At 42.6% G+C, this 25,633-nt stretch overlaps 1 protein-coding gene across 1 annotated transcript in view; it reads right to left on the bottom strand.

The window, feature by feature from the left end:
* Positions 1-21,073, bottom strand: part of OSBPL3 (oxysterol binding protein like 3) — a 162,416-nt gene extending 141,343 nt beyond the window's left edge. Inside the window, 1 exon segment of the mRNA XM_006175677.3 lies at positions 20,802-21,073. The gene's annotated coding sequence lies outside the window, so the exon portion shown is untranslated.
* Between the last annotated feature and the right edge of the window lie 4,560 nt (positions 21,074-25,633).

The raw sequence follows: 25,633 nt of genomic DNA, 5'->3' as shown, positions 1-25,633 counted from the left end.
GCTTTTACTAGTTTTTTTGGTCCTTTTTTAATCAATAGTCTCTCTTTGAATATTAAGAAAATTTATTTCACTCCCTTTAACTTTCTTCCTCTATATCCTTCTGCACATCCTATGATCTAAACATTCTGAAATACTTGCTATTCCCCAAATGGGCCACATTTTGGGAAATGCCCATTCCTTCCACCTCTAGTCACAGAAATGTCTGACAGTCAAGCTCAAGGGCATTTCACTGTTTATGAAATGTTCCTGTGTCCCTCTCATAGGACTTAACCCCTCCTTCTTTGGGGTGCCCAGGGCACATTTTCAGAGTTTCACAACAGCATCATTTCATCCTGCCATGTACACAGATGAGCTTCCTAAAGCTTGAGAACAAATTCTCCACCTTCACATCCCTTATGATGTCCAACACATTCACTCAATTAATGTGGGATGAAAGACTGAATTAGAAATTAAAAAACAAAAACTGATTTTCTAATTGCATACGTGTCCTTAAATTTCCAAAATGCTATAAATCTAGTGACAGGAATAATAAAATACTTGTTCTTTGGCCTAGAAGTTCATGTCACAACTCAACAAATGATGATAAATCCTTCTTCTAAGTTTTTGGTTTAATGTCGTTTGTCTTGCTTTAATGCTGAAATCCTGGTTGTGACTTAAATGACTAAAGAACATGACCAAGATCAAAGTAATTTTTAAAGCAATGTGCTAATGTCCAAAAAAACCCTGAAAAGGTGGCTGACTTTTTTACTAATCAAGGAAATGCAGTTTAAAAATCACAAGATACCACTAAACATCCAACAGAATGACTGAAATGAAAAAGGCAGAAAATGTCAAGTGTGAACTCTCATATATCGCTGGAGGAAAATGGTACAGCCATTTTGGAAAGCTGTTTGGGGGAATCAACTAAAGCCACATATATGCCAACACTGTCACCGAGATATTCTACTCTTAGGTATATATTCGATAAAAAAGAAAAGCATACAATGTTCACAAAATGCTAAGTATAAGAACACTGGCAGCAGCATTCATTGTAGCAGCCTAAAAGGGGAAAAACCTAAATGTCTCTCACTAGCAGAATGGATAAATTATGGTACTCATACAATGGAATTCTAACAGCAATGGGAATGAACTAACTACAACTTCACACCAAAAGAGGAGAGACTCTCACAGACCCAAAGAGTCTATAAGATTCCATTTACCTAAATAAAAAAATGGCAAAGCTAAGCTGATGGTGTTAAAAATCAGGAGACCCGTACGGAGCAGGCATGGAAAGTGGGGACCAGATGAGAAGCTTCTAAGGAGCTGATAATGGCCTCTCTCCGGTTATACAGATGTGTTCATCTTGTGAAAATGCATTAAATGATACAATTGTGTTTTATATACTTTTCTGCATGTAGGTTACATTTCAATAAAAAGTTTACCTAAAATAAAATAAAAGAAATAGGCTAAACCTCCAAAATGGAATACATTCTCCTTATTTTTTCAAGTCAACATAATTCTTGACTGACTTACCAGTTTTTCAAACTCATCTGAAATTCTTTAAACAGTATATCTAATGGTTAAAACTACACTTAAAATACCTTTCATGAATAAATGTTTGTTAAATGTCATGGTGACTATTAGCCACTTGCAAATCCAACTGACTTGCACTGGTTTGACCCAAGAGCCTACTACCAAAAAGAGATCCAGAGAAAGCAATTTTCTATTTCTAAAACAATGCAGGAACCACAAATGGTATTCAGAATGATTTGATTAAAAAAAAAAAATGAGGTGACCAGAGAAGATCGGCTACAGGGAATAGGCAAAGATTGCAGAAAAAGGAAAAAAGAAACAAAACCTCCTTAAAAGGACACTAAAATAGCAGTTACTCTTAAATGAGCCTTCTATTGAGCTACTAAGAAAAAAAAAAAAAAAACTTATTTATTCCAACGCAGAGATGTGTCTCAGCACCGAGCTTCCCTCCCAATATTATTTTAAAACACTGCACAACAGACAAACACAGAGTGAGCACCATGGGAGTAGTAATTAATGGCAAACACAGGTGTCTGAATAGAGAGGGGCCAAAGGAAATGAAACCCAAATCCCGCCACCTCATTAGTCTTCTAAAAATATCCCCATAATACAAAGGCATGCCCTGCTTATGTGGTACATAAATGAATGAGAGAACTAATCAAAACGGTTTTGGTGAATCTTGACCAAAGCCCAGAAACAAATACCTTGGAGATCAAAAACAAAAACTGATGACACTGAGCTAGCGGAGCAGTGCTTCAAATAAACACAGACATGGACAAAATAAAATCAGCGTATAATAAATCCAATTATCAGTGTCAATGGAGAGAGTTTTTAAAAATATTTTCTATTTGGCTGGGAAATACAGAAAATTACAGTCACTCTGAGGCTGATGTGCAGACCCAAACACTTACCCTTTTCCGAATTTAGCATTAATTCATTTTTAACTTGATCTCAATAGGACTCTAGAAGAAGGCAAAGGGAAAAAGATCAGAAATCGAGGCAGCCACCATGAAGAGGTGACTTTGCAGGCAACTTTCAACTTCCTGTTCTAAGAGGACATACAAAAAAGATGATTAACTGAAATTCACAGATAATTCATCACAATTCATGTTAGTCAAGGTACAAAACTCGTTTTGCATAGAAACATTGCCAAGTAGGCAGTCTCTCCAAAAAGAAACAAGGAGACGATGGGATGCTGTCAAGGTTTTAATTACACCTCTTGATCTTATCTTGTCCACTTTCAAGTAAAAGTGCTAATAAGCAGTGAAATTTGCAGAAGGCAAGTAACAAGAAGACAGGAAAGAGACTTGAATAATCAAACTTTCAAGTAAAAATTTTTTTGATCTGGAACTAATAATTCTTGGCTTATGTCATGATTTTTAAAATTGTGCTTCCCTTACAGGAGAAAGGATTAGAATTAACCACTAATGATCTGAGCTAGGAACGGCATCAAGGGAAAAAGAAAGATCAGAAGTTACCTCCTTTCCCTTAATACAGCAAAGTAGATTTATTAAAGGCATCTATGCTGACCATTCAGCCAAAACCAAACATAAATTAACACTGACTTGGGTAAACAGGTTCAAAGAGAGGATCTCTATCACCTAGCCATCACCTGAAATTAGACTTGAAATTAGCAATGGGAACAGCAAGAAGAGCACTTGCTGAGGTGTAACAAGGACTGGCACCTCAGGTTAGTACATTAATCAAGGAATGACCAGAAGGTCTGTCTAGAAGAACTCATAAGTCCAAAAAATGAGTTGCTTGGGAAAGGACTAAATAAACCTCTGGATAGCATCAGAGCTGAACATTACTCATTGCATTCATCGAGCATTTATCCTGAGTGTTCACAACACTACAAAAGACAGGCATCCGTTAAGTTTGTTTATCCATCCAACTCATCCTTCAATCAACCAGCACCTTAGTATTCTTCAGAAGAAACATCCTTCCCCTGGTTCCACAGGGAACACCTGGCCAACACCTGGCAAGTGACAGCCCTGATAACTCTGGTCCAAGTAATTGGCTCAGGGCTAGGGGCATGACCAAGGGCAGGGACACTCAAAGGCAATAAGCATCTGCAGAATAGAGTCATTCAGTATGCTGGAAATAAGCTTACAGCTGCTAAGAGATACTCACATGGAGAAAGTCAGCCTGAGAATGAAGCCACATGAAAACGCTAGATAGGAAATGGCAAGAAACAGGGACCTGATGACATGATTTGAGCCCCTATAACTAGCCAAGCCTGAAGCTAGTCTTACTCTTGGACTTTTTAGCAACATAGGCCAGTAAATTTTCTTTTATATTGTCCTTAAATTGGATGGGTTTCTGTTGCTTGCAAACAAAATGTTCTAAAACATCATTGCTGCCTTATTCTTTAAATCCTTTTATAGGAATAATTCTTTAGCCAGAGTATCCACTCTCAATTAGTTAAAAAAAAATCAAAAAATATCTTTTGAAGTGGAACATTCTGAAAAACTGATATAAAGTAAGTTTGTTCTTTATTGTTCTCTGCATCTTAGGCACCATTTGACGACAAGTCTGTTTCCTAACACAAAGGAAAATAAGCTTCCTGGTGTGACTGCTAATTCACACCAGATCCTAATACCGCTGTTGGGTCTTTAGAACACCCAAAACCTGTCCGTTCAGCTCCGTCTTTAAGGATGCCAGGGGTGCAGAGGATGAAGTGAAATGTGAGGTTGTTTGCTGGTGGAATCCACTTCTTTCTGCCTCCCCCAAGGAGAGGAGGAGAACCCAAATAAAGAGTGTGTGGATTCTACAAGCCTCCCTCTGTCCCTACTTCCCCACAAAACAGGCCAGACATATGGTCAAACCTCAGTTGCAAAGTGCTGATGCCAGCAGTCATGTTCTGTGGGTTTGTAACTTGTTCGCCATCACAAAAGCCCATTCTGATGAGTAAATTGACTTGTCGTGGCCATCTCCTTAAGGAATCTGGCCAGGATCCTTTGCCCCTGTTTGCTGACATCTGTCCTGAGTAGACAGTAGCACATGCAGGCGGTTCCCATCCGATCACCCATGTGCAAGGAGGTGGGTGAGGTGGGAGTATGCTGAATCCGGTTCCGAATGTAGAAAGTGCCAGCGCAAAATGGTAGAAAAGGCACAGGACTAGAAGTCCAGAGGACTTAGACCTTGTCCGGGCCCCAGCTTGGCTACCAACTGCATGTACTCCAGATAAGCCATTTCACCTTTCAAGGTGCTGATTTCCTTATTTTTAAAGTGATGGGTGGAAATGGATCAGTGTTTTTCCACTGTGGGTGGTGATTCAGGTGGAGAGTGAAAACAATTTCGTGGATCAAGACCAACATTAAAATCTTGATTCTAGGGCTGAGCAAGAATTATACCAGGTGAATCTAGAGCATCCTGTAGTGCCAGAAAATAAGGACATGCTCTAAAAATCGACAATGATGGGCTTATGTCAAAGGACCACAGGAGCCACCTGAAAGCACTCCTACTGGCCAAAGCTGCAAACATTTCAGCACCAAAATAAATAAAGTACTACTGTATTATAACCCAACGAATAAAGTAAATATCTGTGAATCCATACCAATATAAATAATGATTAATTGAATAAATAAATAAATTGGGGAGGATAGACCAACCTGCCATGCAGAAGAATGCCAAATAATTCATGTAGGAGGTGGAACATTAACTCCCCACTCCTTAGCTGTGGGCCACACAGAGTGGGCTGCAGAAAGAGCAATTTTACAGGGGAGACACCTGACCAACGCTACCTCAGGCCAGGTGGTCGAGGTCAACATGAACAGTGACAGAACATGTGGATGGTGTGTACCCTCGATACTGTATGATGAGAACAGCACTTTACCTCCGTGGTCCTCCTCCCCAAAACCCACAACCCTAGACTAATCATGAGAAAAGCATCAGACAAACCTCAATCGAGCGACATTCTACAAAATACTTGAACAGTATGCCTTGACACTGTCAAGGTCATCAAAGACAAGGAAGCCTAATAAGATATTGTGATAGCCCAAGAGGAGCTGAATAAGACATGATGACTAAACATAACGTGGAACCCTGGATAGGATCCTGGAATAGAAGAGGGACATTAGGTTAAAGCTAAGAGAACCTTGATAAAGTACAGACTTTAGTTAATAATAATGTATTAGTATTAGTTCATTAGTTGTGACCAATGTACCTTGCTAATGTAAGACAGTAACAGGAGGGGAAACTGAGTGTGGGGTAAATGGGACCTCTCTGTACGCTCTTTACAACTTTTCTGTACATCTAAAACTGTTCTAAAATGAAAAGCTGCTTTTGTGTTGGGAGTAATTAAAACAAACTTTGAGCATTTTCAGAGCAGATGATCTCTAAGTGTTCACTAGCAATGGAGAAGGAACACTAAAGCTACACTAAAAAAGTCTAAATGCACTTAGAATGATAATCTCTAGGTCCATCCATGTTGCTGCAAATGGCATTATTTCATTCTTTTTATGGCTGAGTAATATTCCATTGTATATTCAATCAATAAATAAAATGGAAAACTAAAAAAAAAATCTAGATGCAAGTCTCAGCTCTGCCATCAGCCCCTTGGGTAAATTGTTCACCTTACCTGAGGTTCTCAGTCTAATTTATAACAAGGTTAATTTCTGTCCTGCTATCTCACAGGGCTATTTTGTTGTGAGAAGCAAAATATATTAAAGTGATTTGTGAACATGGAAACAGAAAATATGAGGGTTATGATAACCTACTGATAACCAGAATTCTCCAATCCCCCCAATTAGAGTAGACTTGGGGCTAGTTGAGACTCAGTCTTCTGCCTGCTGTACCAATGCCTGGATTTTTCAAAGTGGTCCCTATACCAGCAGCACCTGAGAACTTGCTAGAAAGGCAGATTCTCAGTCCCTCCACAGATTCCTGAAATCAAAAACTCTGGCTGGTGCCCGGCAATCTGCAGCAAAGCGCTGCAGGTCATTCTTGTGCTGCTGAAGTTTAGAACCGCAGAGACACAGCAGATGACCATGAGTCCCATCCCACACTCCTCCAGCTGGCTTCCTGCTCAACCAGCTATCAGCGGCTCTCATTTCCTCCAGAACCCCCTTCACATCTATTAACGCTTGGCTAATTCTTACACAATGCCTCTGAGAGATGGGAGGAAAAACAGTACTATCCACAGTGATGCAGGGAAGTCCATGATATGCTAAACCTCAGGCAGAGTTAACCATCTAGAGCAAGACTCAGGAACACGGTTATTTTGCCCAACTCATCTCTGAAGTTGTTAGCAATGAAGAAAAATCAGAGCACCTCTCAGGACCACACATCACACATTTTACAGAGCCCCAAATTCCAACATCCTGTCCCTCTGGTCCTGGCATTTGTCAGATAAAAGTGTCTTAATCAGTGGGTCAGAAAAGGCAGATATCTAAACACCCAGCTACACCTATCTCCATACACCTAAGAAAATTAGACCTTTGGATGCCAGATAACAAAAGAGGCTCCGAGACCCTTAATCAAGGAACAATTGATGCAGAATTGAAAGTAACAAATTGGAATGTGATTTTGGCTGGGAGATCAAAGACTAGAAAAACAGGAATTACAAGTCAGGAGCGTGATGTGTAAGCAGGTTGGCATGAAGAAGTCCACACAGTCCTTTTTCTGACCCATGTTTAGGCTGCAGCTATGATCCTTTTCCTATCTGACCCTTCATTATTGGTACTATCCCTAGTGACACACATATAATAAACTTAAGACAACACTGGGTTAGAAAAAGACTGAGTTGAAAATCTAACTGAGGTGAAGTTTTACAGTTTGTAGGTGTATGTCTGCAAGGTAAAAGAACAGCTGGTACAGTGTCTCTGTAAAGAGCAGAGGCAGGACTCTGGGTGTCTTGTGAGACAAGAATATTCATTCTCAGCCCAAGTCATATATAAATCATATACATAAAAACATATGTCAACAAATAATCATTCCTTCATTCACCTCAACTTCCCTTACTGCCCAGTCACCTGGAAAATACAGCCTCCATCCCACAATTTACTGAAAGACAGAAAGAAAAAGATATGCCACCACAGAGGGAAATGCAGCTTGAGCCAAAAACCACCTAGGAGTGAACTGGCACTAGCTATCAGTGCCTGTCGGCAGACTCTCTGAAAACCTGAAATCATAGGCCGGCTCCACGATCTGTCTCAGTTTGATGGTAATCTCCCCAGTGTCCCAGCAACCCTCCTCCCCACCAGCGAGCACACAGTAAGCGCTCCAGGAGTACAACGTTTGATTCCTGTATGTGACTCCCAGTCAAACTGCTGAAAGCACATCCCCTAGCTCCAGAGCTTCCGGGGGCTCTGCACCTGCAGAAAATGGGGCAGCCAGGTGCGCCCCCAGGCTCTCCCCTCTAGCTCATCGGGCGGCCTCTGCTCATCCCTTCCTCTGCCTGAAATATCTTGACCTTTCAAATCTTACCACACTTCAAGGTCCTTCTCTATTAACATCCCTCCCAGGAGCTCTTTCCTGGTTTTTCTTTGGAATTACCCTCCCTAATTCACCAGCAACTATGGAAATAATACCCACCCCATAGGGTGGCCGTCAGAATAAAATGAGGTGATGTTCTCTCAAGAAGAACTGAGAAAGAGTGGCTCAAATTTTCGTAGACAATCCATGAAAGCTGCCCTGATTATCATAAGGTCCCCCTACCTTTGTGACTACATACCCTTCTCCTACCTGCTTCTTGCCTGGCATTCCCCAAGGTACCACATGCATCCCCCTTCTCTCCTGGGACTGCCCAAAAGGCTGCATAGGTTGGGCCTCCCTTGGAAACTTCCTCTACTGCCATAATTTCAACTACACTGCTGGCTCCCAGGACTGATCCCCAGCTTTGCCCTCTCTTCTGAGCTATCTGCCGGATATCACCCATACACTTCAAGCTCAGCAAGTCCAAAACTGAAAGCATTCTCTTCCCATAAGATCTATTCCTCTATCTTCTGTAGAAGTCAGTGACACCTCGAATAACAGTCACATAGGCCTGAAACTCTGCAGTTACTTTTTTTGTTTTCTTTATCTATTTACTGCAGAATAAGTAATATCTCTACTTGGAACAAAATTCCAAAGGTACAATTTAAATGTCACACTTGTCCTCAATCAATCATTCTTCCCTTCCTTGGGGAGTCTAACGTTACCAACTTCTTGTATAGCCTTCAAGAGATTTTTTTTTTATTGTATAGTCAGTTTACAATGTTGCATCAATTTCTGGTATACAGCATAATGTTTCAGTCACACATACACATACATATATTCCTTTTCATATTCTTTTTCATTATAGGTTACTACAAGATATTGAATACAGTTCCCTGTGCTATATAGTAGAAATTCGTTGTTTATTATTTTATATATAGTAGTTAATTAGTATCTGCAAATCTCAAATTCCCAATTTATCCTTTCCCACTCCCTTCCCCCCCAAGTAATTGTAAGTTTGTTTTCTATGTCTGTGAGTCTGTTTGTTTTATAACTAAGTTTATTCGTGTTTTGTTGTTTTTTTTTTAAGATTCCACATATAAGTGATATTTGGTATTTTTCTTTCCCTTTCTGGCTTACTTCATCCATGTTACTGCAAATGGTATTATTTTACCCTTTTTATGGCTGAGCAGTATTCCATTGTATAAATATACCACCGCTTCTTTATCCAGTCATCTGTCGATGGATATTTAGGTTGTTTCAATGTCTTAGCTATTGTGAATAGTGCTGCTACTGAACACTGGGGTGCGTGTATCTTGGATATACGCCCAGGAGTGGGATTGCTGGATCGTATGGTAAGTCTACTTTTAGTTTTTTAAGGACTCTCCATACTGTTTTCCATAATGGCTGCACCAAACTGTATTCCCACCAACAGTGTAGGAGGGTTCCCTTTTCTCCATACCCTCTCCAGCATTTATCATTTGTGGACTTTTTAGTGATGGCCATCCTGACTGGTGTGATTTGATATCTCATTCTAGTTTTGATTTGCATTTCTCTGATAATTAGAGATATTGAGCATTTTTTCATGTGCCTATCAGCCATTTGTATGCAAGAGATATTTTACATTTATGATACAGATATGGTACTACTAAATGTTTATCAACCGGCTCTCTAGAAAAACAAAAACCCTGACTTGTTTCCTCTGCTGATTTCCATGATGGAAATACTCCCCCCTTGGCCAATTTCAAACCACCACCACAAAGTCATTGACTGAGGAATTGGGAAGAGATATACACAATTGGGTCCCACAATCTGCTACGAGCTGGCTTGAGCTTCCCCCATCTAGTTTATGAGTATGTGTACATATGCATGAATATGTACATGTTTATGTATAAATACATATAAAATGTTATGTATGAATATATTTTTACTCAAATTGACCTATCCCTTACATACCTTGGTATGTATGACATGTATGCCACAAACCTGTGTATTCTACACTTTGCTCTTTTTTAACGTAACAGTAATCTCAGAGATTGTTACAAATCAGTAGATGCAGAGCTGCCTCCTTTTTAATTGCTCCATTATTAATTTACTAGTCCCTATCAATGGACAATTAGGTTATTTGCAATCCTTTAATTATTCAAACAATGCTGTAATAAATAACTGCACGTATATCATTGTGCACATTTACTTATCTGTAGGATAAAATTCACAGAATGGTTATGGCTGGTTCAAAGGGTGCATGTGCTTGCAGTTTTGACAGATATTGCCAAGGGCTCTACACAGAGCTTGGATCAATTAACAATTCCATCCACCATGAATCTCTTTTCCTCAAGCCTTTGCCAATAGTGTTGCCACTTTTTGTTATATCTGCCAGTATGACAGATGAAAAATAGCACCTCGCTAAATTTTAACTTATATTTCTCTTTTTATGAGTGAGGTTAAAGTTTTCACATGTTTAAGAGTCATTTGTATGCAGTTTTGTAAACTATTTGTTCAAATGCTTTGCTTCTCTAGTAACTGTTCCTTCTCTTACTGATTTGTTGTAGTTCTTTACACAGTGATGGAATTAGATCTTTGTGACATGAATTACTAAATTTATTGATTGCCTTTTGACATAGTTAAAAAAAAAAACTGGCCCTGCAAAAATCAAATGTAGTCAAATGAATCAACCTTTTGTTTTATAGCTTCTGCGTTTTGTGTTGTATCTTGAAAGGATGTTCCATGCCCGTTATCATTAAAATAGTATTCTTTTTCTCCCAGTTGTTTTAATGTTAAAAGTTTTGATCCATGTGGAATTTATTTCAGTGGCAGGTGTGATGTAAGGCTCCAACTTTATTTTTCACTTGATGGTACCAATCCCACTTATTATTGCCCGTAGAATCATCTTTGACTTCTCCCTCAGCCCTGGCCCCTGACCCCCTAGTTCCTAGGGGCTGTCATTCTAATGTTCCAATATTATTGTGTTGTCTTTCCTTTCTTCTCCCACCCTCCTTCAGGTCTTATTGTGCTGGTATCCCCAGCCTCTTACCGACTCCACCACCACGGGAACGCTTCCTCTGAGATAGCTCCCCCAACATCACCACCTTGTTCACTGTCCACAGAGTAAAGTCCAAACCCTTCCTGCAGCACTGAGGATCCACTCCACTTGGGCCTGAACCTACCCCTCCATTCTCATGTCCTGTCACTTTTCCCATTTAAAATAGTCCTTCTCATCAAACTGGAGGGTTCATCATTCTATAAAATGCTACCCCTTGAATAAAACAAATGAATGTAATCAAACAGAAAGAGACTCACAGATATAGAAAACAAACTAGTGGACGCCAGTGGGGAGAGGGAAGCGGGCGGGGGCAAGGTAGGGGTAGAGAATTAAGAGATACAAACTACTATGTATAAAATAGAGAAGCTATAAGGATACATTGTACAGTGCAGGGAATTATAATAATTATTTTGTAATAACTTTAAAAGGAGTAATAATCTATAAAAATACTGAATCACTATACTGTATATCTGAAACTAACATAATATTGTAAATCAATTATACTTCAATTAAAAAAAAATGCTACATCTTGGTGCATCCTTCATTCTCTGCCTGGAATGTCCTCCCCACCGAGACCTTCCTTAATCTCAATTCTGTGTGTCCTTCAAGGTTTGACTCAGATGCCCCCTTTCTTTGCAAAAGCATCTCCCACCATCTCTCTGTGCTCCCACCGCACTTCAACACCTTGTTTACAGCAAGTTTAAACCCCTCCTTACCTCTCCCTTTGTGTTTTAATACCTGTCTCCCCAACTGGAGAGAACGTTCCTAAGAGCAGAGGCTGTGGCTGATAGATTTTTACATGCTTCCTGAGTCTAGGTGGCGCCTAATACATAACAAATTGTTTTTAATAAAATGAAAATGCCTTAGCCCAGGGGTTCTCAAACTTTAGTGAGCATCAGAATCACCTGGAGGGTTTGTAAAAGATTGCTGGGCCCTGCCCTCAGCTTCTGATTCAATAGGCCTGCAGTGGGGCCCAAGAATTTGCATTTCTAACATGTCCCCAGGTGATAGTGACACAGCAACTCAAAGTGGAACCACACTTTGAAAACCACTGCCTCGAACCACACCTCAAACCTCTAATTGCATTGGAAACTGGAACACAGTATGTCCAAAAATCTCACGGAGGAGGAAATCCTCTGGAGCTGGGTGTCCTTTAGATACGTGTGTAAATTTCATCTTGTCCATCCTGTTCATCCTAAAAAGGCAGTGATCAGCCCACGGCCACAGAGGGAGAGGCACTGCTGGGACTGGAGTCAGCCTCTGACTCTCTGACTCCCAGCCCTGTGCTCTCCACCACACTGAGGGTCCCTCTGGTCAATGACCCGACTACACCCCAGCTCTGCCACTTGGTCCCTTCGTGACCATGGGTAAACTACTTAAGCCCCTCTAGGCTTTTGACAGTCAGGGGTTCATTGAGTGGAAGCAACAGAAAACATTCTGGCAGCTAAAACAAAAAAATGTATCGGGAAAATAGCAGTTTCAGGAAGTAAGAGGGTGCTGGAGAGGCGAGCATTGGCACAGCTTCATGAGACCTGAAGCCAGATGACAATAATGCAGTGCAGACAAGAACGGCCTGGTCAGGACACATCCTCGGCGGCAGAATCTGCATGACCCTTGGCACTGGACCCAGATTCCAGCAAGAAGCTTCTGACTGGCCTGGCTCCCAGGGGTACCCACGGCCAGGGAGAATGGGGCTCCTGGTTCTAGTCCCAGCAGACTAGATCCAAAGAAGTAATTTCTCAAATGGAAATCAGGGAGGATAAACAGAAGTTGGGTGACCAAAGAGCAAGGAACTGCTCCCCAGCCTCTGTTTGGTCATTGGTAAACTGCTATGATGAGGCACCTCAAATTACTGGAAGGTCTATGAGGCAGTGTAAGTGCAGCACTTAACCTGGCACGTTGGAAGGGCTCTGCATTACGGCTGCCACTGCTATGTTGTTCTTTGTAATTATCATCACCACCTTTAAAGGCAGGACAGTTCCCCAGACCCTAAGCAAGCTCCGAAGGAAATCTCAGTTAATTCCACATACACTAGAAATTTGCTTGATACAGCTCTGAACCTGTGAGAAAAAAAAAAAAACCAAGTGAGTCTCCCCTACATTCTTGGAAGCCTTCGCGTACCCCTCGCCCACTTCATCTCAGACGCTAGACAACTGAGCTACACTAGAGTTGGAGGCAGCACGTTATTTTAAGCTACTTCCTTGGCCATGCTGGAGAACAGGTTGTTAGATCTCATTCAGTTCCAGTTCCAGAGGTGGTAAAAACTCAGCTGTAGATTCAACTCCCAGTAACACACAAACACACCTGCGTGTACCATCACAGAGAGCAATTCAAAACCCCGGAGAGGAGTTAAAACGCCTCCTCCTACTCAGTTCCTCCTGGCCTCCTGCAATCGGCAGACAGACACAGTAAGGGCAGGACTTCACTCCTGTCACCCTTCTCTGTGACCCCCCAGCCACATTCTCTTTCCTCCTCCTTCTTCAGACCATCAGCAGCCTGAATTATGATCCACAAAAAAATGGAACTTTTCTCTCCAGGGTCCCAATTAAAATCCAGACTCATTCCCTTGGAGCCACAGATCCTCACTGTAATTAACAAGTTCTCTGTGACTGTTTAATCCCTAAGCAGTAAGCCTCTTGAAGGGAGGTTCCACATTTGTCTAATTGATCACCATATCCCCGTACCCAGCCTGGCGCCTGACATGTAGTGCGTGCTCAATACTCATCCAATGGATGAACAAAAATCACACTGCTTGCTTTCATTCTAGGGAGGCATTCACTTCAAGTCTAACAATGTAAGACTAAAAAATACATTATTTAGCTTTTGCTTCTAAACATTGCAGATCACTGTCCACCACAAATAACTGGGGGAGGAATATTTGTTTTATAAGATTTAAAGTATAACTTTAAATTTCTTGTATTACAGCATTAGCTATCAAGACAAAAAACAAGTCTGGGAATCTTTAATAGTGCTGTATTTTAATACACAAGTGAAGAAATGTTCTATTGAGAAGTGTTTGACCCCATACAACATTAAGAAAACAAACAGATTTTATTATTTTAACTGTAGAGAGTAAACAAAAGAATACACTTGTTTTCATATTGATAGCCACAGACCCTCTGATCATCTCTTTTGGGGCTGCTCACTGCAATTTAATTCTGTTCTGCTTTGCATTCAAGCTATTTTTCAATTCAGGTCCACTCTCTCACGAGCTCAGAAGTCACTGATGAGAAAGAATATCCTCTAGGGTCACTCATTTAGCCTCCACACCCCATCCCTTCCCCCTAAAGCTGTGTTTATTACCTTGGCTACTCTTCTGTGAGTAAACACAGACACCTAGACAGTGACAGATCACTCATCTCAAGAAATTTTATATGAAAACAATTTGTTTCTCAGCTTTAAATCTACACATGATTATTATTATTATTTAAGAATCATATTCCACTCATATTCCAGGGGCCTTGTGGGGTCTAGAAACAATCATATTCTGGCTCCCAAACAAACAGATTTAGGCAGAGTGATTATAAAGCAAGTCCAGGGAAAATTCAATTGCAGGATATAAACAGTGTGACTAAGAACGATGAAACTACCACTGCACTTCCATATTTTTCAAGGCTGAAGGAAATATTTCATCAACTTCAAAACAAAAAAAAATCAGATAAATAAAGGAGCAATTCTTCTACCCTTCATGCTGCTATCCCATTTATTACAAAATAATTTTTAGATTTTCACATAGATGAAGCAAGCCCAGGAGTGACACCGGAAGGTTACAGCCTGCCTGCTATAGGCTTCTACAAAGAATCATCTTTGAACAAATCAATATTTCCCAGTCTTTTCACATAAGAGGAATCCTTTATGAAAAATATTTTGCTCCAGACTTCTAAAATATTCAGATGTCTTCGATTTTAACTTACTATGAAAATTTTAAACCCTACACAAAAGTAGACAGCAGCATCATCCAAGAGAAAATGTAATGAGCCATATATGCAATTTTAATTTTTTAAGCAGCCAATTAAAAAGAGTAGAAAACAGGTGAAATTAGTTTTAATTATATATTATCATAATATATCCAAAATATTACCATTTCAGCATGTAAACAATAATGCAAAATTACAGATAATTTTCCATTCTTTTTCACACTAACTCTTAGAAACTCAGTGTGTATTTCACACTTACAGTACATCTCAACAAGGATTAGCCACATTTGAAGTGCACAACAGCCACAGTGGCCAATGGCTGCCTCAGGGGACAGCAGATACGGAGAACAGCACTAGAAACCCCATAAATTCATCTCCCTGCTTCAGTTAACTCACGGGCAGCCTTGTTTTCTCTATACTCCCTCCCCGTCACCAGGATATTGTAAAGCAAATCCTAAAAATAGTAGCATTTCATCCATGTTCAAATTTCCTTGATTATCTCATATTTTTTAACAGTGGATCTGTTCAAATCAGGATCTAAACAATCAACCATGAGGCTCTCTTTTTAATGACAATGCTTTTTGATGACACCAACATAACAGGAGTTATACTTTAAACAAAACACTTCATTCATTCAGATGTTCATTACACATCTATCTTGTGCCAGGTACTATTCTAGCCTGCCAGGACACAACAATAAACAACACTCAAAGGAACTTCTGGTCTAATTCCTGCCTGCACATTCGGATTGTCTGGGGAAGGTTAAAAAAAAAATACCAGTGCCAAGTGGCAAAAGGAATAAAGCGTGGTCTATACAAACAATAGGGCGTCATTAGGCAATGAAAAGGAGCAAAGTGCTGATTTCACGCTACAACAGGGATGAACCTCAAATACAACATGCAAGTGAAAGAAGCCAGACACAACAGACCACATACTGCATGGTTCCATTTTTGTGAAATGCCCCACGCAAGTCCATACAGACATAAAGTAGGTAAGTGGTTGCGGGGTGAGGACGAAGACTATTAATGGGTATGGATTTCTTTGGGGGATGATGAAATGTTCTGGAATTAATTATGGTGATGGTTGCACACTATGAATATACTAAAAAACATCGAATTGTATATTGTAAATAGGTGAATTATATAAAATGTGAATTATATCTCAATAATGCTGTTATAAAAAATAAGTAACTGAATAAAGTATGTTACATTCACACAAAGGAATACTACCCAGCTATAACACAGAATGAGAAAACTTCTTTAAGAAAAAAAATTCCAGTGAACAACCATTCAGAAAGTTTGGGAGTGGGGCCTCAGGTAAGGAAAAGTTTTAAAAGACCCCTGTGTGATTCTAATGTAAGCCAAAAAGAGTCAGTGGTTTCAGGGAAGATTTAGTCAAGTGACGAGCAGTTACGAAACAGTATGGCAACTGCTCCCTCCAAAAGAAGTAGGCACAGAATGCCGTGTGCGTTTTCCAACTGGAGGCGGCAGAGCAATGGTTCCTACAGGTGACGTCCATACTAAAATGTGATGGATGAGTGGGGACTAGCCAGATGCACGTGAGTGAGGAGGAAGACATAAAGAGGACAGAAGATTTTGCAAAACCTGGGAAGCAGGAGCACATTATGCATAGCCCCGGGGATACAGGTGGGGAGCGGAATTTATTTCAACCTGTCCTGTCAGGAACACACAGAGCCTAGTGATGCAGTATGAGCTGGAGGTGATTCATAGAAGATCAAGTAAATCAGGTTAAAAAATGTGAAATATTCATTGATGAATAAAGCACTGACAAAAATTAGGTTAAATTTCATGAGTTTTAATACATTTTAATACCATTATCATATATATGAAAAAATAGTGCATATAAGATGCAAGATATTTACCTTACAGTGTTTGTTTTGTTTATAGGTTTGTGATCTCCATGCAATATATGCAAGGTGAAAACAACCAGAATAGGCGCTTTTCATGGATTTAAATACCTAGGATTTCTATTGCTTCATCATAAATTGAAGACAGTATTACAGTACTGTGGATCGAAAAGTAGGAAACCAAATGCCACATTCCAACTACTTTTTTCACAGAACATTCTAACAATGTAACCAAATATAATTGTTTCTATTCTCTTTTTAATTGAGCACGTACTATGGATAGGATGCCAGGCTTAGTAATATGAGGGAGAAACAGGTGAATGGGTACTCGCCCTGCCTTCAAGGCATTTACAATCTAGTAAGGGAGGCAACACATTTGCATAAATAACCCAGGAAGCACTGTGGTTGAGGAATGTCGGGAGTGGGTATGAAAGAAACAAAAAGGCTGAGGGAAAGAAAGAAACCAACATACTCAGTGATCAGAAACTGAACTGGGGATTGTGTGTGTATGTGTGTGTGTGTGTGTTTAATGCTGTGAGACACTGAGTTCAGAGAGATTATTCTGGTGGAACTGGTTTGAGTTCAGCCTTGAAAGATGGGGTTTCACAGGAAGTAACCATGAAAGAGCTATCTAGGCAAAGGCAAAATGCTGCTGTTGAATACAGTTCAGGCTGCCAGGCCACAGGGTTGGGAATGATGGGTGAAGGCAGACCCGAGCCCAGGCTGCTCCTGACGTTAGGCTCAGGAGTCTACCTTAAAAGGGGAGAGAAAGAACCTGGGGTTTGAGTCTCAGGGCCACCTTGTATTAGTTGTAAAGTTGCTGTGAGCTTAACTTTTCCCATCCTCATCTAGAAATTGGAGGGCAGATAATCACAGTGGCTGCTTTGGCGTTGCTCTGAGGAGTAAACACAATTTAATTCACGTACAGCACTCATGACAGCACGTGGCACAAGAAGGCCAGCAGCTCCTGCTGCCGTTATTAACCTTATTATTAACTGTATAAGCCACTCAAAACTTTCTAGCAATATAACAACAGGACCTAAGGAATTTACCTGACTGTGATAGGAAGGAGCGGCTGAGGGAGGCAAGTCTGACTGTTGGCAGTGTTAGGACCGAGTGCAGAAGTCCCTAAGGCCCTGAGCAAAGACAGTGCAGGGGCAACGGGAAGGCATGGATGTGACAGACACTGCGGAGGAGAGAGACAAGAGATGGGGGGAGCATTAACGTGGTCTGAACAGTGGTCACTGGGAGGTCAAGGACGTTTCCAGAGAAGGGGGCTAAAAAGCTGATGAATAAGATGTAGACAGGAAAAGAATGCCCAGGGAACTATAAACAACTCTCAACTATGAAGGCTCCTTCATCTTGACAGCTTCCATGTTCCTTAGCGCCCCACAGACCAACCATTTCTGTGGACATTCTGGGTTGGAGGATTCTCCAACCCTCCCTGGAGTACTCCTGAAATGGAATTAACAGATAAGAAAATGTAGCACTGCCAAGAGGCACAGTTTAATTAAAACCATGGATTATCCAGGTCCTCATGCAAGGACAAATGTTACACTCCTGAAACTGGAATGAAGTAGAAGAAAAAAGGGATCTCGAATTCCTTCCCATCCTCTGTTTTGTCATTAGCCCTTTAGGTGGTAACATGACAAACTTATCCAATTTCTTGCCCTCAGTTTCACTACAAAAGAACAAAAAGTGGAAATGTAATTATTTTGCTAAAAGGTTGTTGCAGAAGCTTCTGGAACTGGTAGTGGTTTCTAACTCTCCATTCTAAGTGTGAGAATCAAGGAACCAGCTGGTCTTCCAGTACCTTCCTTAAGAGGCAGAAAGCATTACTGCGTTCAAAGTTCAGTTACCACAGTGGGTAAAACCCTTCAGATTTCTCTTTAGATTTAGGTGAAAGTAAATTTAACTCTAGGTGAGAGGAGAGTTTCCTTTCCTCCTGCATTAAAAGTGCCCCATCGACCAGGCCCACAAACCATAAACTCAATCAAAAAAATCAATGGCAGTAAGAGTCTCAACAATTCAAAAAATAGTAGACATTTTATAGCCCAACCTCAGACCATTTTAATATTCTGTATCATTAGACTCTATCATGAGTTAACATCTAATTAAGTAGTGGAAGCAGGAGACACTTCAGTACAGCAGAAGGAGCTAAAGATTCACAGTCAGAACTATTAAAATCTAGCTCAGCAATTTACTATTGACCCTGGGCTGGTTCCTGGACCTAGGCTGCAATTTCTTCATCTATAAAATGGAGATAACCTCACAGCACTGTCATCAAGATGGTGAAGCCTATGGCAGCCTTGTATTATCTATCTGGCCTATGGCATAATTATTAGTTATAATTGAAACTAAATCTCAATAATGATAAAGCAACAAATCTTCTGGCTAAGCAATAGCTTTGGTTACGAATAATGCTAAATGTCTATTAGCTGTAATGGTGAAAACCAAATTTTAGTTTCTTGGAAGCAGCCCAGCACAACAGAAAATGAGTTGGAATTCTAGTTCTGCCAGGATAATCCTGGGAAAATTGGTGAACCTGCTGGAGCCTCAATTTCCCACCTGGTTAGAAATACCCAGCTAATAAGACTACTGTAATGTTTAATGAGATGAACTATACAAAGTTTCTAGTATATATCCAGCTCCAGTCTGTGCTCAATTAATAGTAACTATTGGTATCAGTTCAATTTCTCAATAGGAAGAAAAAGGATAAATAAACATGGAAATCAAAATCAGCTATAAGATCATCATTCTTCATATTTTACAGATAAGTTTCCACTATTCAATCTATCAATATTTCTTTTGCACCTATTGTGTGTCAGGCACTGTTGTTGACACTGGGGATGGAGTCATGGACAAGACAGGTAAGGCTCTCTGCTTTCTGCAACATCCATTCTTGTAGGGGAAAGCAGACAACAAACAGCCCAAGGAGATAATCTGAGAGAGAGATGGGTGCTGTGAGGAACACCAAACAGGGTGGTGTGCTAGCATGTTGGTGGAGGCGATGATCATTCAGGTTGCGTGCATTTCTGCCCAAGTCTGCCTAATTGGTCTCCTCGGACCAAAAGAGGGAACCTCACCTTTTACGATCCTTGAGGGTAAAGTGAGGATGAGCAGGAGTCGAACCTATACCTTTACCTGTCTGGAAATAAATGTCTTTTGCAGCTGCAGATTAAAATATTTCTAAATGCCCTCATCCCAGTACTCAAACTATGAGTCAGTGCAATATCGCGGGGGGGTTGGGGTGGGGTTTCAGATGCACCTCGGCGCGGTCCCCAGACACATCGAAAGCGACAACTTCACAGCTCCTTCGGCTCAGAGTCCCGACTAAGGAGGAGACTGGTAGTTTGTGAGACGGAGGAGGGAGAGTACAAGTGTGCAGAGAGTGGCTGGCATTACCGAAAGAGGGCGGAGGGCCCCGGCTTAAGAAATATCGTGACGATCTACACAACAATGCCCGTCAGTGACTCTAGAGGCTGCAAACGCTTCCAAGGGCGCTAGGAAGCCCGAAGGGGTGAGTGCCCTCAGCCACCAGCGGGGGCACTGGGGAGCAGAGCAGACCCGGCATGTGGAAGCGGGCGAGTCCGGAGCCTTCAAGGCCAGCGTCGCCCGGGTCCTCCCGGTGCACCCCATCCCGCGGATGTGGTGAAGCCTCGCGCTCGACCCAATTAAGCTGGTTTCCTGTGCCTCCTGCCCCGGGGTCGCTGCCCAGGACAGCCCCTCGGTGCCGCATACTCCCGCGCCCCCAACCCAGGCTCGGCGCCTTTTCGCCAAATCCCAGCCAAACCGCCCCTCTGAGAATCAAGCCCCAAGGTGGGCAGAACTCGGGCCTTATTTAACTCCGGGGAGGCCGGCACCGAGGGTAATCTCCCCGACTCGGGGCCGCCCTACTACCCGGTTATTCCCTGGGCGACAGCAAGCGGACTCCGATCCTGCGGAGACTGGTGGCGCCCCCCAAACTGCAGCCTTTCCTAGCCCGCGCCACCGCCGGGCCCCCACGACACCCCAACACCATTCTGGCGGGAGTCCCAGCGCTTACCTGAGCGCTCTGCCGCCAAGGACGCAGCCTAGTTCCCCAGTGCCCGGCTCCGGGGTTTGTCCACAGATGCGGAAGGAGGCAAAGCCGGCTTCTCCAGTCCCCCGGCAACGCGCAGCTGACAGTTCCCGCACCAGCAGCAGGAGACTGGGTTGGGCACAGCTAGTCACGGACGACTCGCCGGACCAGAGCCCGCGCGGCGCACGAGCCGCCTCGCGCTCGGCTCGCCTTGTCCCGCCCCGCTTGCCGGCGCTGCTATCGCTGGGCCAGTTCCCAGGACTTTGCCCAGAACTTCTCCGAGCGCGCCGCCCGGCGATTAGCCGCAGAGGGGAGCGAGGGGCGGGAGCTAGGAGGAAGAGACTGCGCCCGCCCTGGGGTGGGCCCACGTGGGGAAGGCGGGAGGGTAGGCAGAGTGACCCATACTTCCACCAATCAGGAGTAGCTCCCGGGGAAGGAGGTGGGGCGATGCACTTGAAAGAAGCGGACGGATTCCATGACGCAGTCTGCAGAGTTGAGAACCCGAGTGCCCCGCAGGTGCGAAAGATAGAGGGAGATGAGAGGTGCACCTGGTCTGGGTAAGAGAGGTTCCCGGCTGCCCAGCACGCTACTTGCTTGCCGTTGGCGCTCAGTAACTCTTCGTGGAGCGGCGTTTCCGGGCCAGGGAGGGAGAAAGAAATGAGGGCAGCTTAGGGGGGGCTGATTTAAGAACAAGGTTTCAGGAGACACACTAGTGGAACTGGCAAAGAGGATTCGGCCTCTTGAGGAACTCAGACCGAGGCAAAGGGATGGAGAGCGGAGAAAACACGTGGTGAAAGGAGGACTGCAGGCACGGAATGACGAAGGACAGAATCGGTATGGGACCCCGGCATCCAGAGCCAGTGATGCAGATTGGTGCCGGGTCCCACGAGAGGACCTGAAGAGAGTGTACTAGTTTGTTCTGTGCAGTTAAGGTGCAAGGGAGAGGGGAGAGAAAGCATCACAGTTACGATTAAATGCAGGAGCTCCTCGTAAGACGAGAAAGTCCACCCAATTTCACTGCCCACTCACTCCTCGGCCTCCTCTGATCCTAGCATGAATGCAAATAACTGATCACCTGGGCTCAGTTTGAAGACTGCAAATGTGTCAGGTGCCACAGGTGGCGGGGCGGGAAGAGAATTAACACTTACTGAGCGCCTACTGTGTGCTCCCGGAGCAGCTGTGGGCATGAAGCTGTGATAATAGCACACTATGTTCCTACTCTCGTGAAGCTGACGCTTTAGTAGGGAATCAGACCATGAACAACAACAACAACAAAAACCGCAAATATAAATAAACGAGAAAGTGCCGAAGAACTAGGAGCACTGAGGTAATTGCTAAGCAGAGCTTTCAAAAGTGGTGACGGGTGTAACAGGGTGCTGTGAAAAGCCCTGAAGGCCCCTCAGTGGAGGTGGTTTTAGGCAGATTCCTGAACCTTGAACGGGTAAGGAGCTGCCACACCCGCCTTAGAAGGAGTGTTCCTGGCAAAGGGAACGGCAAATGCAGGCTTTTTAACCTCCCTGAAGATCCTTCTAACCTAGCTCACCGAGCTGGATAAATGAGTGTGGCTCGCTAGGCGAGGGGTTCCAGAATGTAAATTCCAGTGCCACCCACCACCTGCGGCACTCGAAGCATTTCTAGTCTCCCAACTGACCCCAAATAATGTTTCTGAGGCCCTTGCTGGAGCCAGGCTATCCACATTTCATGCATTGCGCTTGGTTCTCCGCTTTCTGGAACCATCCCGGTTGCGAAATGTCTAGGACTGTCTGTTTTGGATCTGGCAGGCGGCAACGAGGGCGGGAGGATCCCCACAAGCTGCAGAGCCAAACCACCGTTATGCTGCTGCTCGTGCTGGCACTTGGAGAACCTTACTAGAGAATATTTAAAATCCAATGATTTGGCGGATTTTAAATAACAGCCCCCTCCGTCCCCGCACCCTACCAACGCGGGGTGGATGAACCAGTCTGGCAGGCGCCCGGGGCGAATTCAAGGAGGCACCCTGCTCACGACCGTTGTTTCCCCAATCCTTCTTCCATTCAGTAATTCCTCTCTGAGAAAGCAGTTCAATCTCTCCTCTCTCCTCCTGCTTCAAGCTCTTTTATTTCTCTTTATTTCTTTTCCTCTCTCCACTTTCCACCCTCACCCTGTTTCATTAGCTTTGTTTGTTCCTGAGGGAGACAAGCCTTAAATCCGAAAGGAAGTTACTTGCATAGGACTTTATTGTAGAAACTAGCATCCCTTTCTTGGCTTTTTCTTCAATTTCTTCCAAATAAAAAAGTCTGTATCTTTTTTTCTATTTGTACTTGAGGCAGTTAATTGCACAGGATGAGAATTACTCATATTCATATTGTGCCTTGCTTCTAAGAAAAAGAGGAATCTTACTGTGCCTTTTCATAGTTTCATTCCTCTTCTACTCCTAAATAGGCTTCCAGGCTCACCAGCTCCTAAAAACAAAAGGAAAAAAATTAAAGTTGACTCCCATGAAGAGCTAATTCTTGAAAAAGCCCTTTATGTCCCAAAATTAGCCTTCTCTTCAGAGTTTTATTTTAAAGCAAGGATCTGAATGTTTACTCCAGTGAGACCAATTGTTCTATAGTAAGAGCTTCTAAAGACGCTCTTTGAACTGTTGGACAAATACTTTTTACCTTTGGAGACACACACCACGAGAATTGTTCACACCTGGCCCAATGCTCTGAGCTCTGAAATTAGTAATAGGTAAGCAGATGTTAAAAGCATTGACAGGTTTTAATAGTAAAGGAAGGTAATAATAAAGGAGTTTCATGGAGGTGAGACAGGATGGAAGGGGGCAGGGCATAGCCATTCAAGGAATGCTACAGCAATTAACATCAAAATGGTAAAAGATTCAACCCCCAGTAGGCCTAGAGGCTCAGGATGCTGAGAGATTTAACTTCTAGTAGATCTTGAGCTTCATTATGCTCATTGTAATACATTAACATGGTGAATAACACGCCCAACCCCCACACCTCGTGGCCTTTTTCTTGCCTTTCAACGTATCTCTCTGAATAAATCTACCTTCACTCAACCATTGCTCGCTCTTGAATTCTTTCCTGCGTGAAGCCAAGGACCCACACTTGGCAGGGGACGTGCCAGGGGCTCAACCAAGACCCGGAGCACGGCCCTCTTCACAACCCACATCCGTTTTCCTGCATCTGAGGGGGAACTCCAGAGGCCTCCTGATGATGAGGGCGCCTTTCTTTTAAGCAAAATGGAGACAGTAATTGTACCTGCTGGGCTACAGGAAGAGTTCCTCATCAGTCTGGAAATGATATAGCCTAACTCACACCTTAGTCTCAGCGTTACTAACATTCGGTGCCAGATACTTCTTTGTTGTGGTGGGTTGTCCTGTGCAGTTGGCAACATCTCTGGCCTCTACTCACTAAGTTCAAGGATACCCTCTCTTCCCCACAACCAAAAAGTCGCCAGACATTGCCGGATGTCCCCTGGAGGACAAAATCGCTCCTGGCTGAGTACCGTTAGCCCAGCACATAGTAAATGCCCACAGATTAGGAGACAGTATAACATAGTGCCTAAAGATAAGGATTTCCAGAATGTAAACCTCAGGCAAATTTTGCTTCCCTAAACCTCATCTACAAAATAGGAATCATGATAATGCTAATTTCTTAAGACTGTCTAAGGGTTAAATAAATTTGTGCGTATAAAAACAATTTGGATAATGCCTGGCACATAGTAAACTTAAGGCTGAATTTCTGTTCTCATTTTCTTCTGGTGGAGTGACAGCATTGGACTAGATCATGGATGACATGTCTTGGCTTATTTGCTGCCACTCCCCTCCCTGCCTCATGTCAGACATCACTATGAAGTCAAGGCTGTCATTTCCACTGAGCACAAATAAGGCCTCAGAATCCTTCTCAACACAATGCTTTAGGAAGCAACTACTGATGGAGCAGGGTCAGCATGTGGCATGATGCTGAATTACCACACTGAGGCTGCATAAACTTTAAGCGACTTTAAGTTTAAGGTCTTAAAGTCATAAAATTAGAGCATCAATCTTCTGGAATGGTAACTATAAGTAAACTTGATGAGAAGGAACTGTATGCAGTTCATTACTTCATCAATCTTTTCTATGAAGGAGGGGGAGAGAGTTCCAGCATCTTCACTATAATCATACAGCCTACGAGTGATTAGAAGCTGAGTCTCCTGCCTTCTTACAGTGTTCTCTTTTTGCTACTCCCACCACTGATGGGAGGTGAAGAAAACATGTGTCTGAAAAAATGATGCAACCTTCCCGTCCTTACACTCTTGCTCATTTTCATTCCCCTTCACCTTTATCTGGAAAATAGATCAAAGTATTTAGTTGCATAGGAACACCCTGTAAGCATTCTTTCAGAAGTGTTACTTCTCTGAGGAATGCATGATAACTCACCAATTCCTTCTTTAAACAGAGATCAACTGCCTCCTTTGTAGAAGTAACCATTCTTAGCAGGCATTTTAAGAGATCCAAAGATGAATCAACGGATGTCCCTGCCCTTGATGTTTGTACAGTTTCATATATTGGGCAGATCAGACATGGATATAAATAACTATAATACAAGCTAAAAAAAATTGAAAATGTCCTAAGAAAGGTACCAAAAGTGTGTTCAGAGAAGGGAGAAATTATTTTGGGAATTAGGAGCAGAGAGTCACTTCCTGCGTGTCTTTGTTGACATTCTTAACTTTTTGATCAAAAATTCTTACTTATTACAATCAAGTTAGCCTCGTAGAGGAAATTGCAACATCATTCGGCTTCCTGGGTCAGACGCAGCTTCTGTTTAGTTTAAGTGGGTACTATCAGTGCATCT

The sequence above is a fragment of the Camelus ferus genome, chromosome 7, assembly GCF_009834535.1.
Source record: "Camelus ferus isolate YT-003-E chromosome 7, BCGSAC_Cfer_1.0, whole genome shotgun sequence".
Lineage (NCBI taxonomy): Eukaryota > Metazoa > Chordata > Mammalia > Artiodactyla > Camelidae > Camelus > Camelus ferus.
The sequence above is the reverse complement of the archived record's forward strand: the minus strand, read 5'-3'. Positions and strand labels throughout refer to the sequence as shown.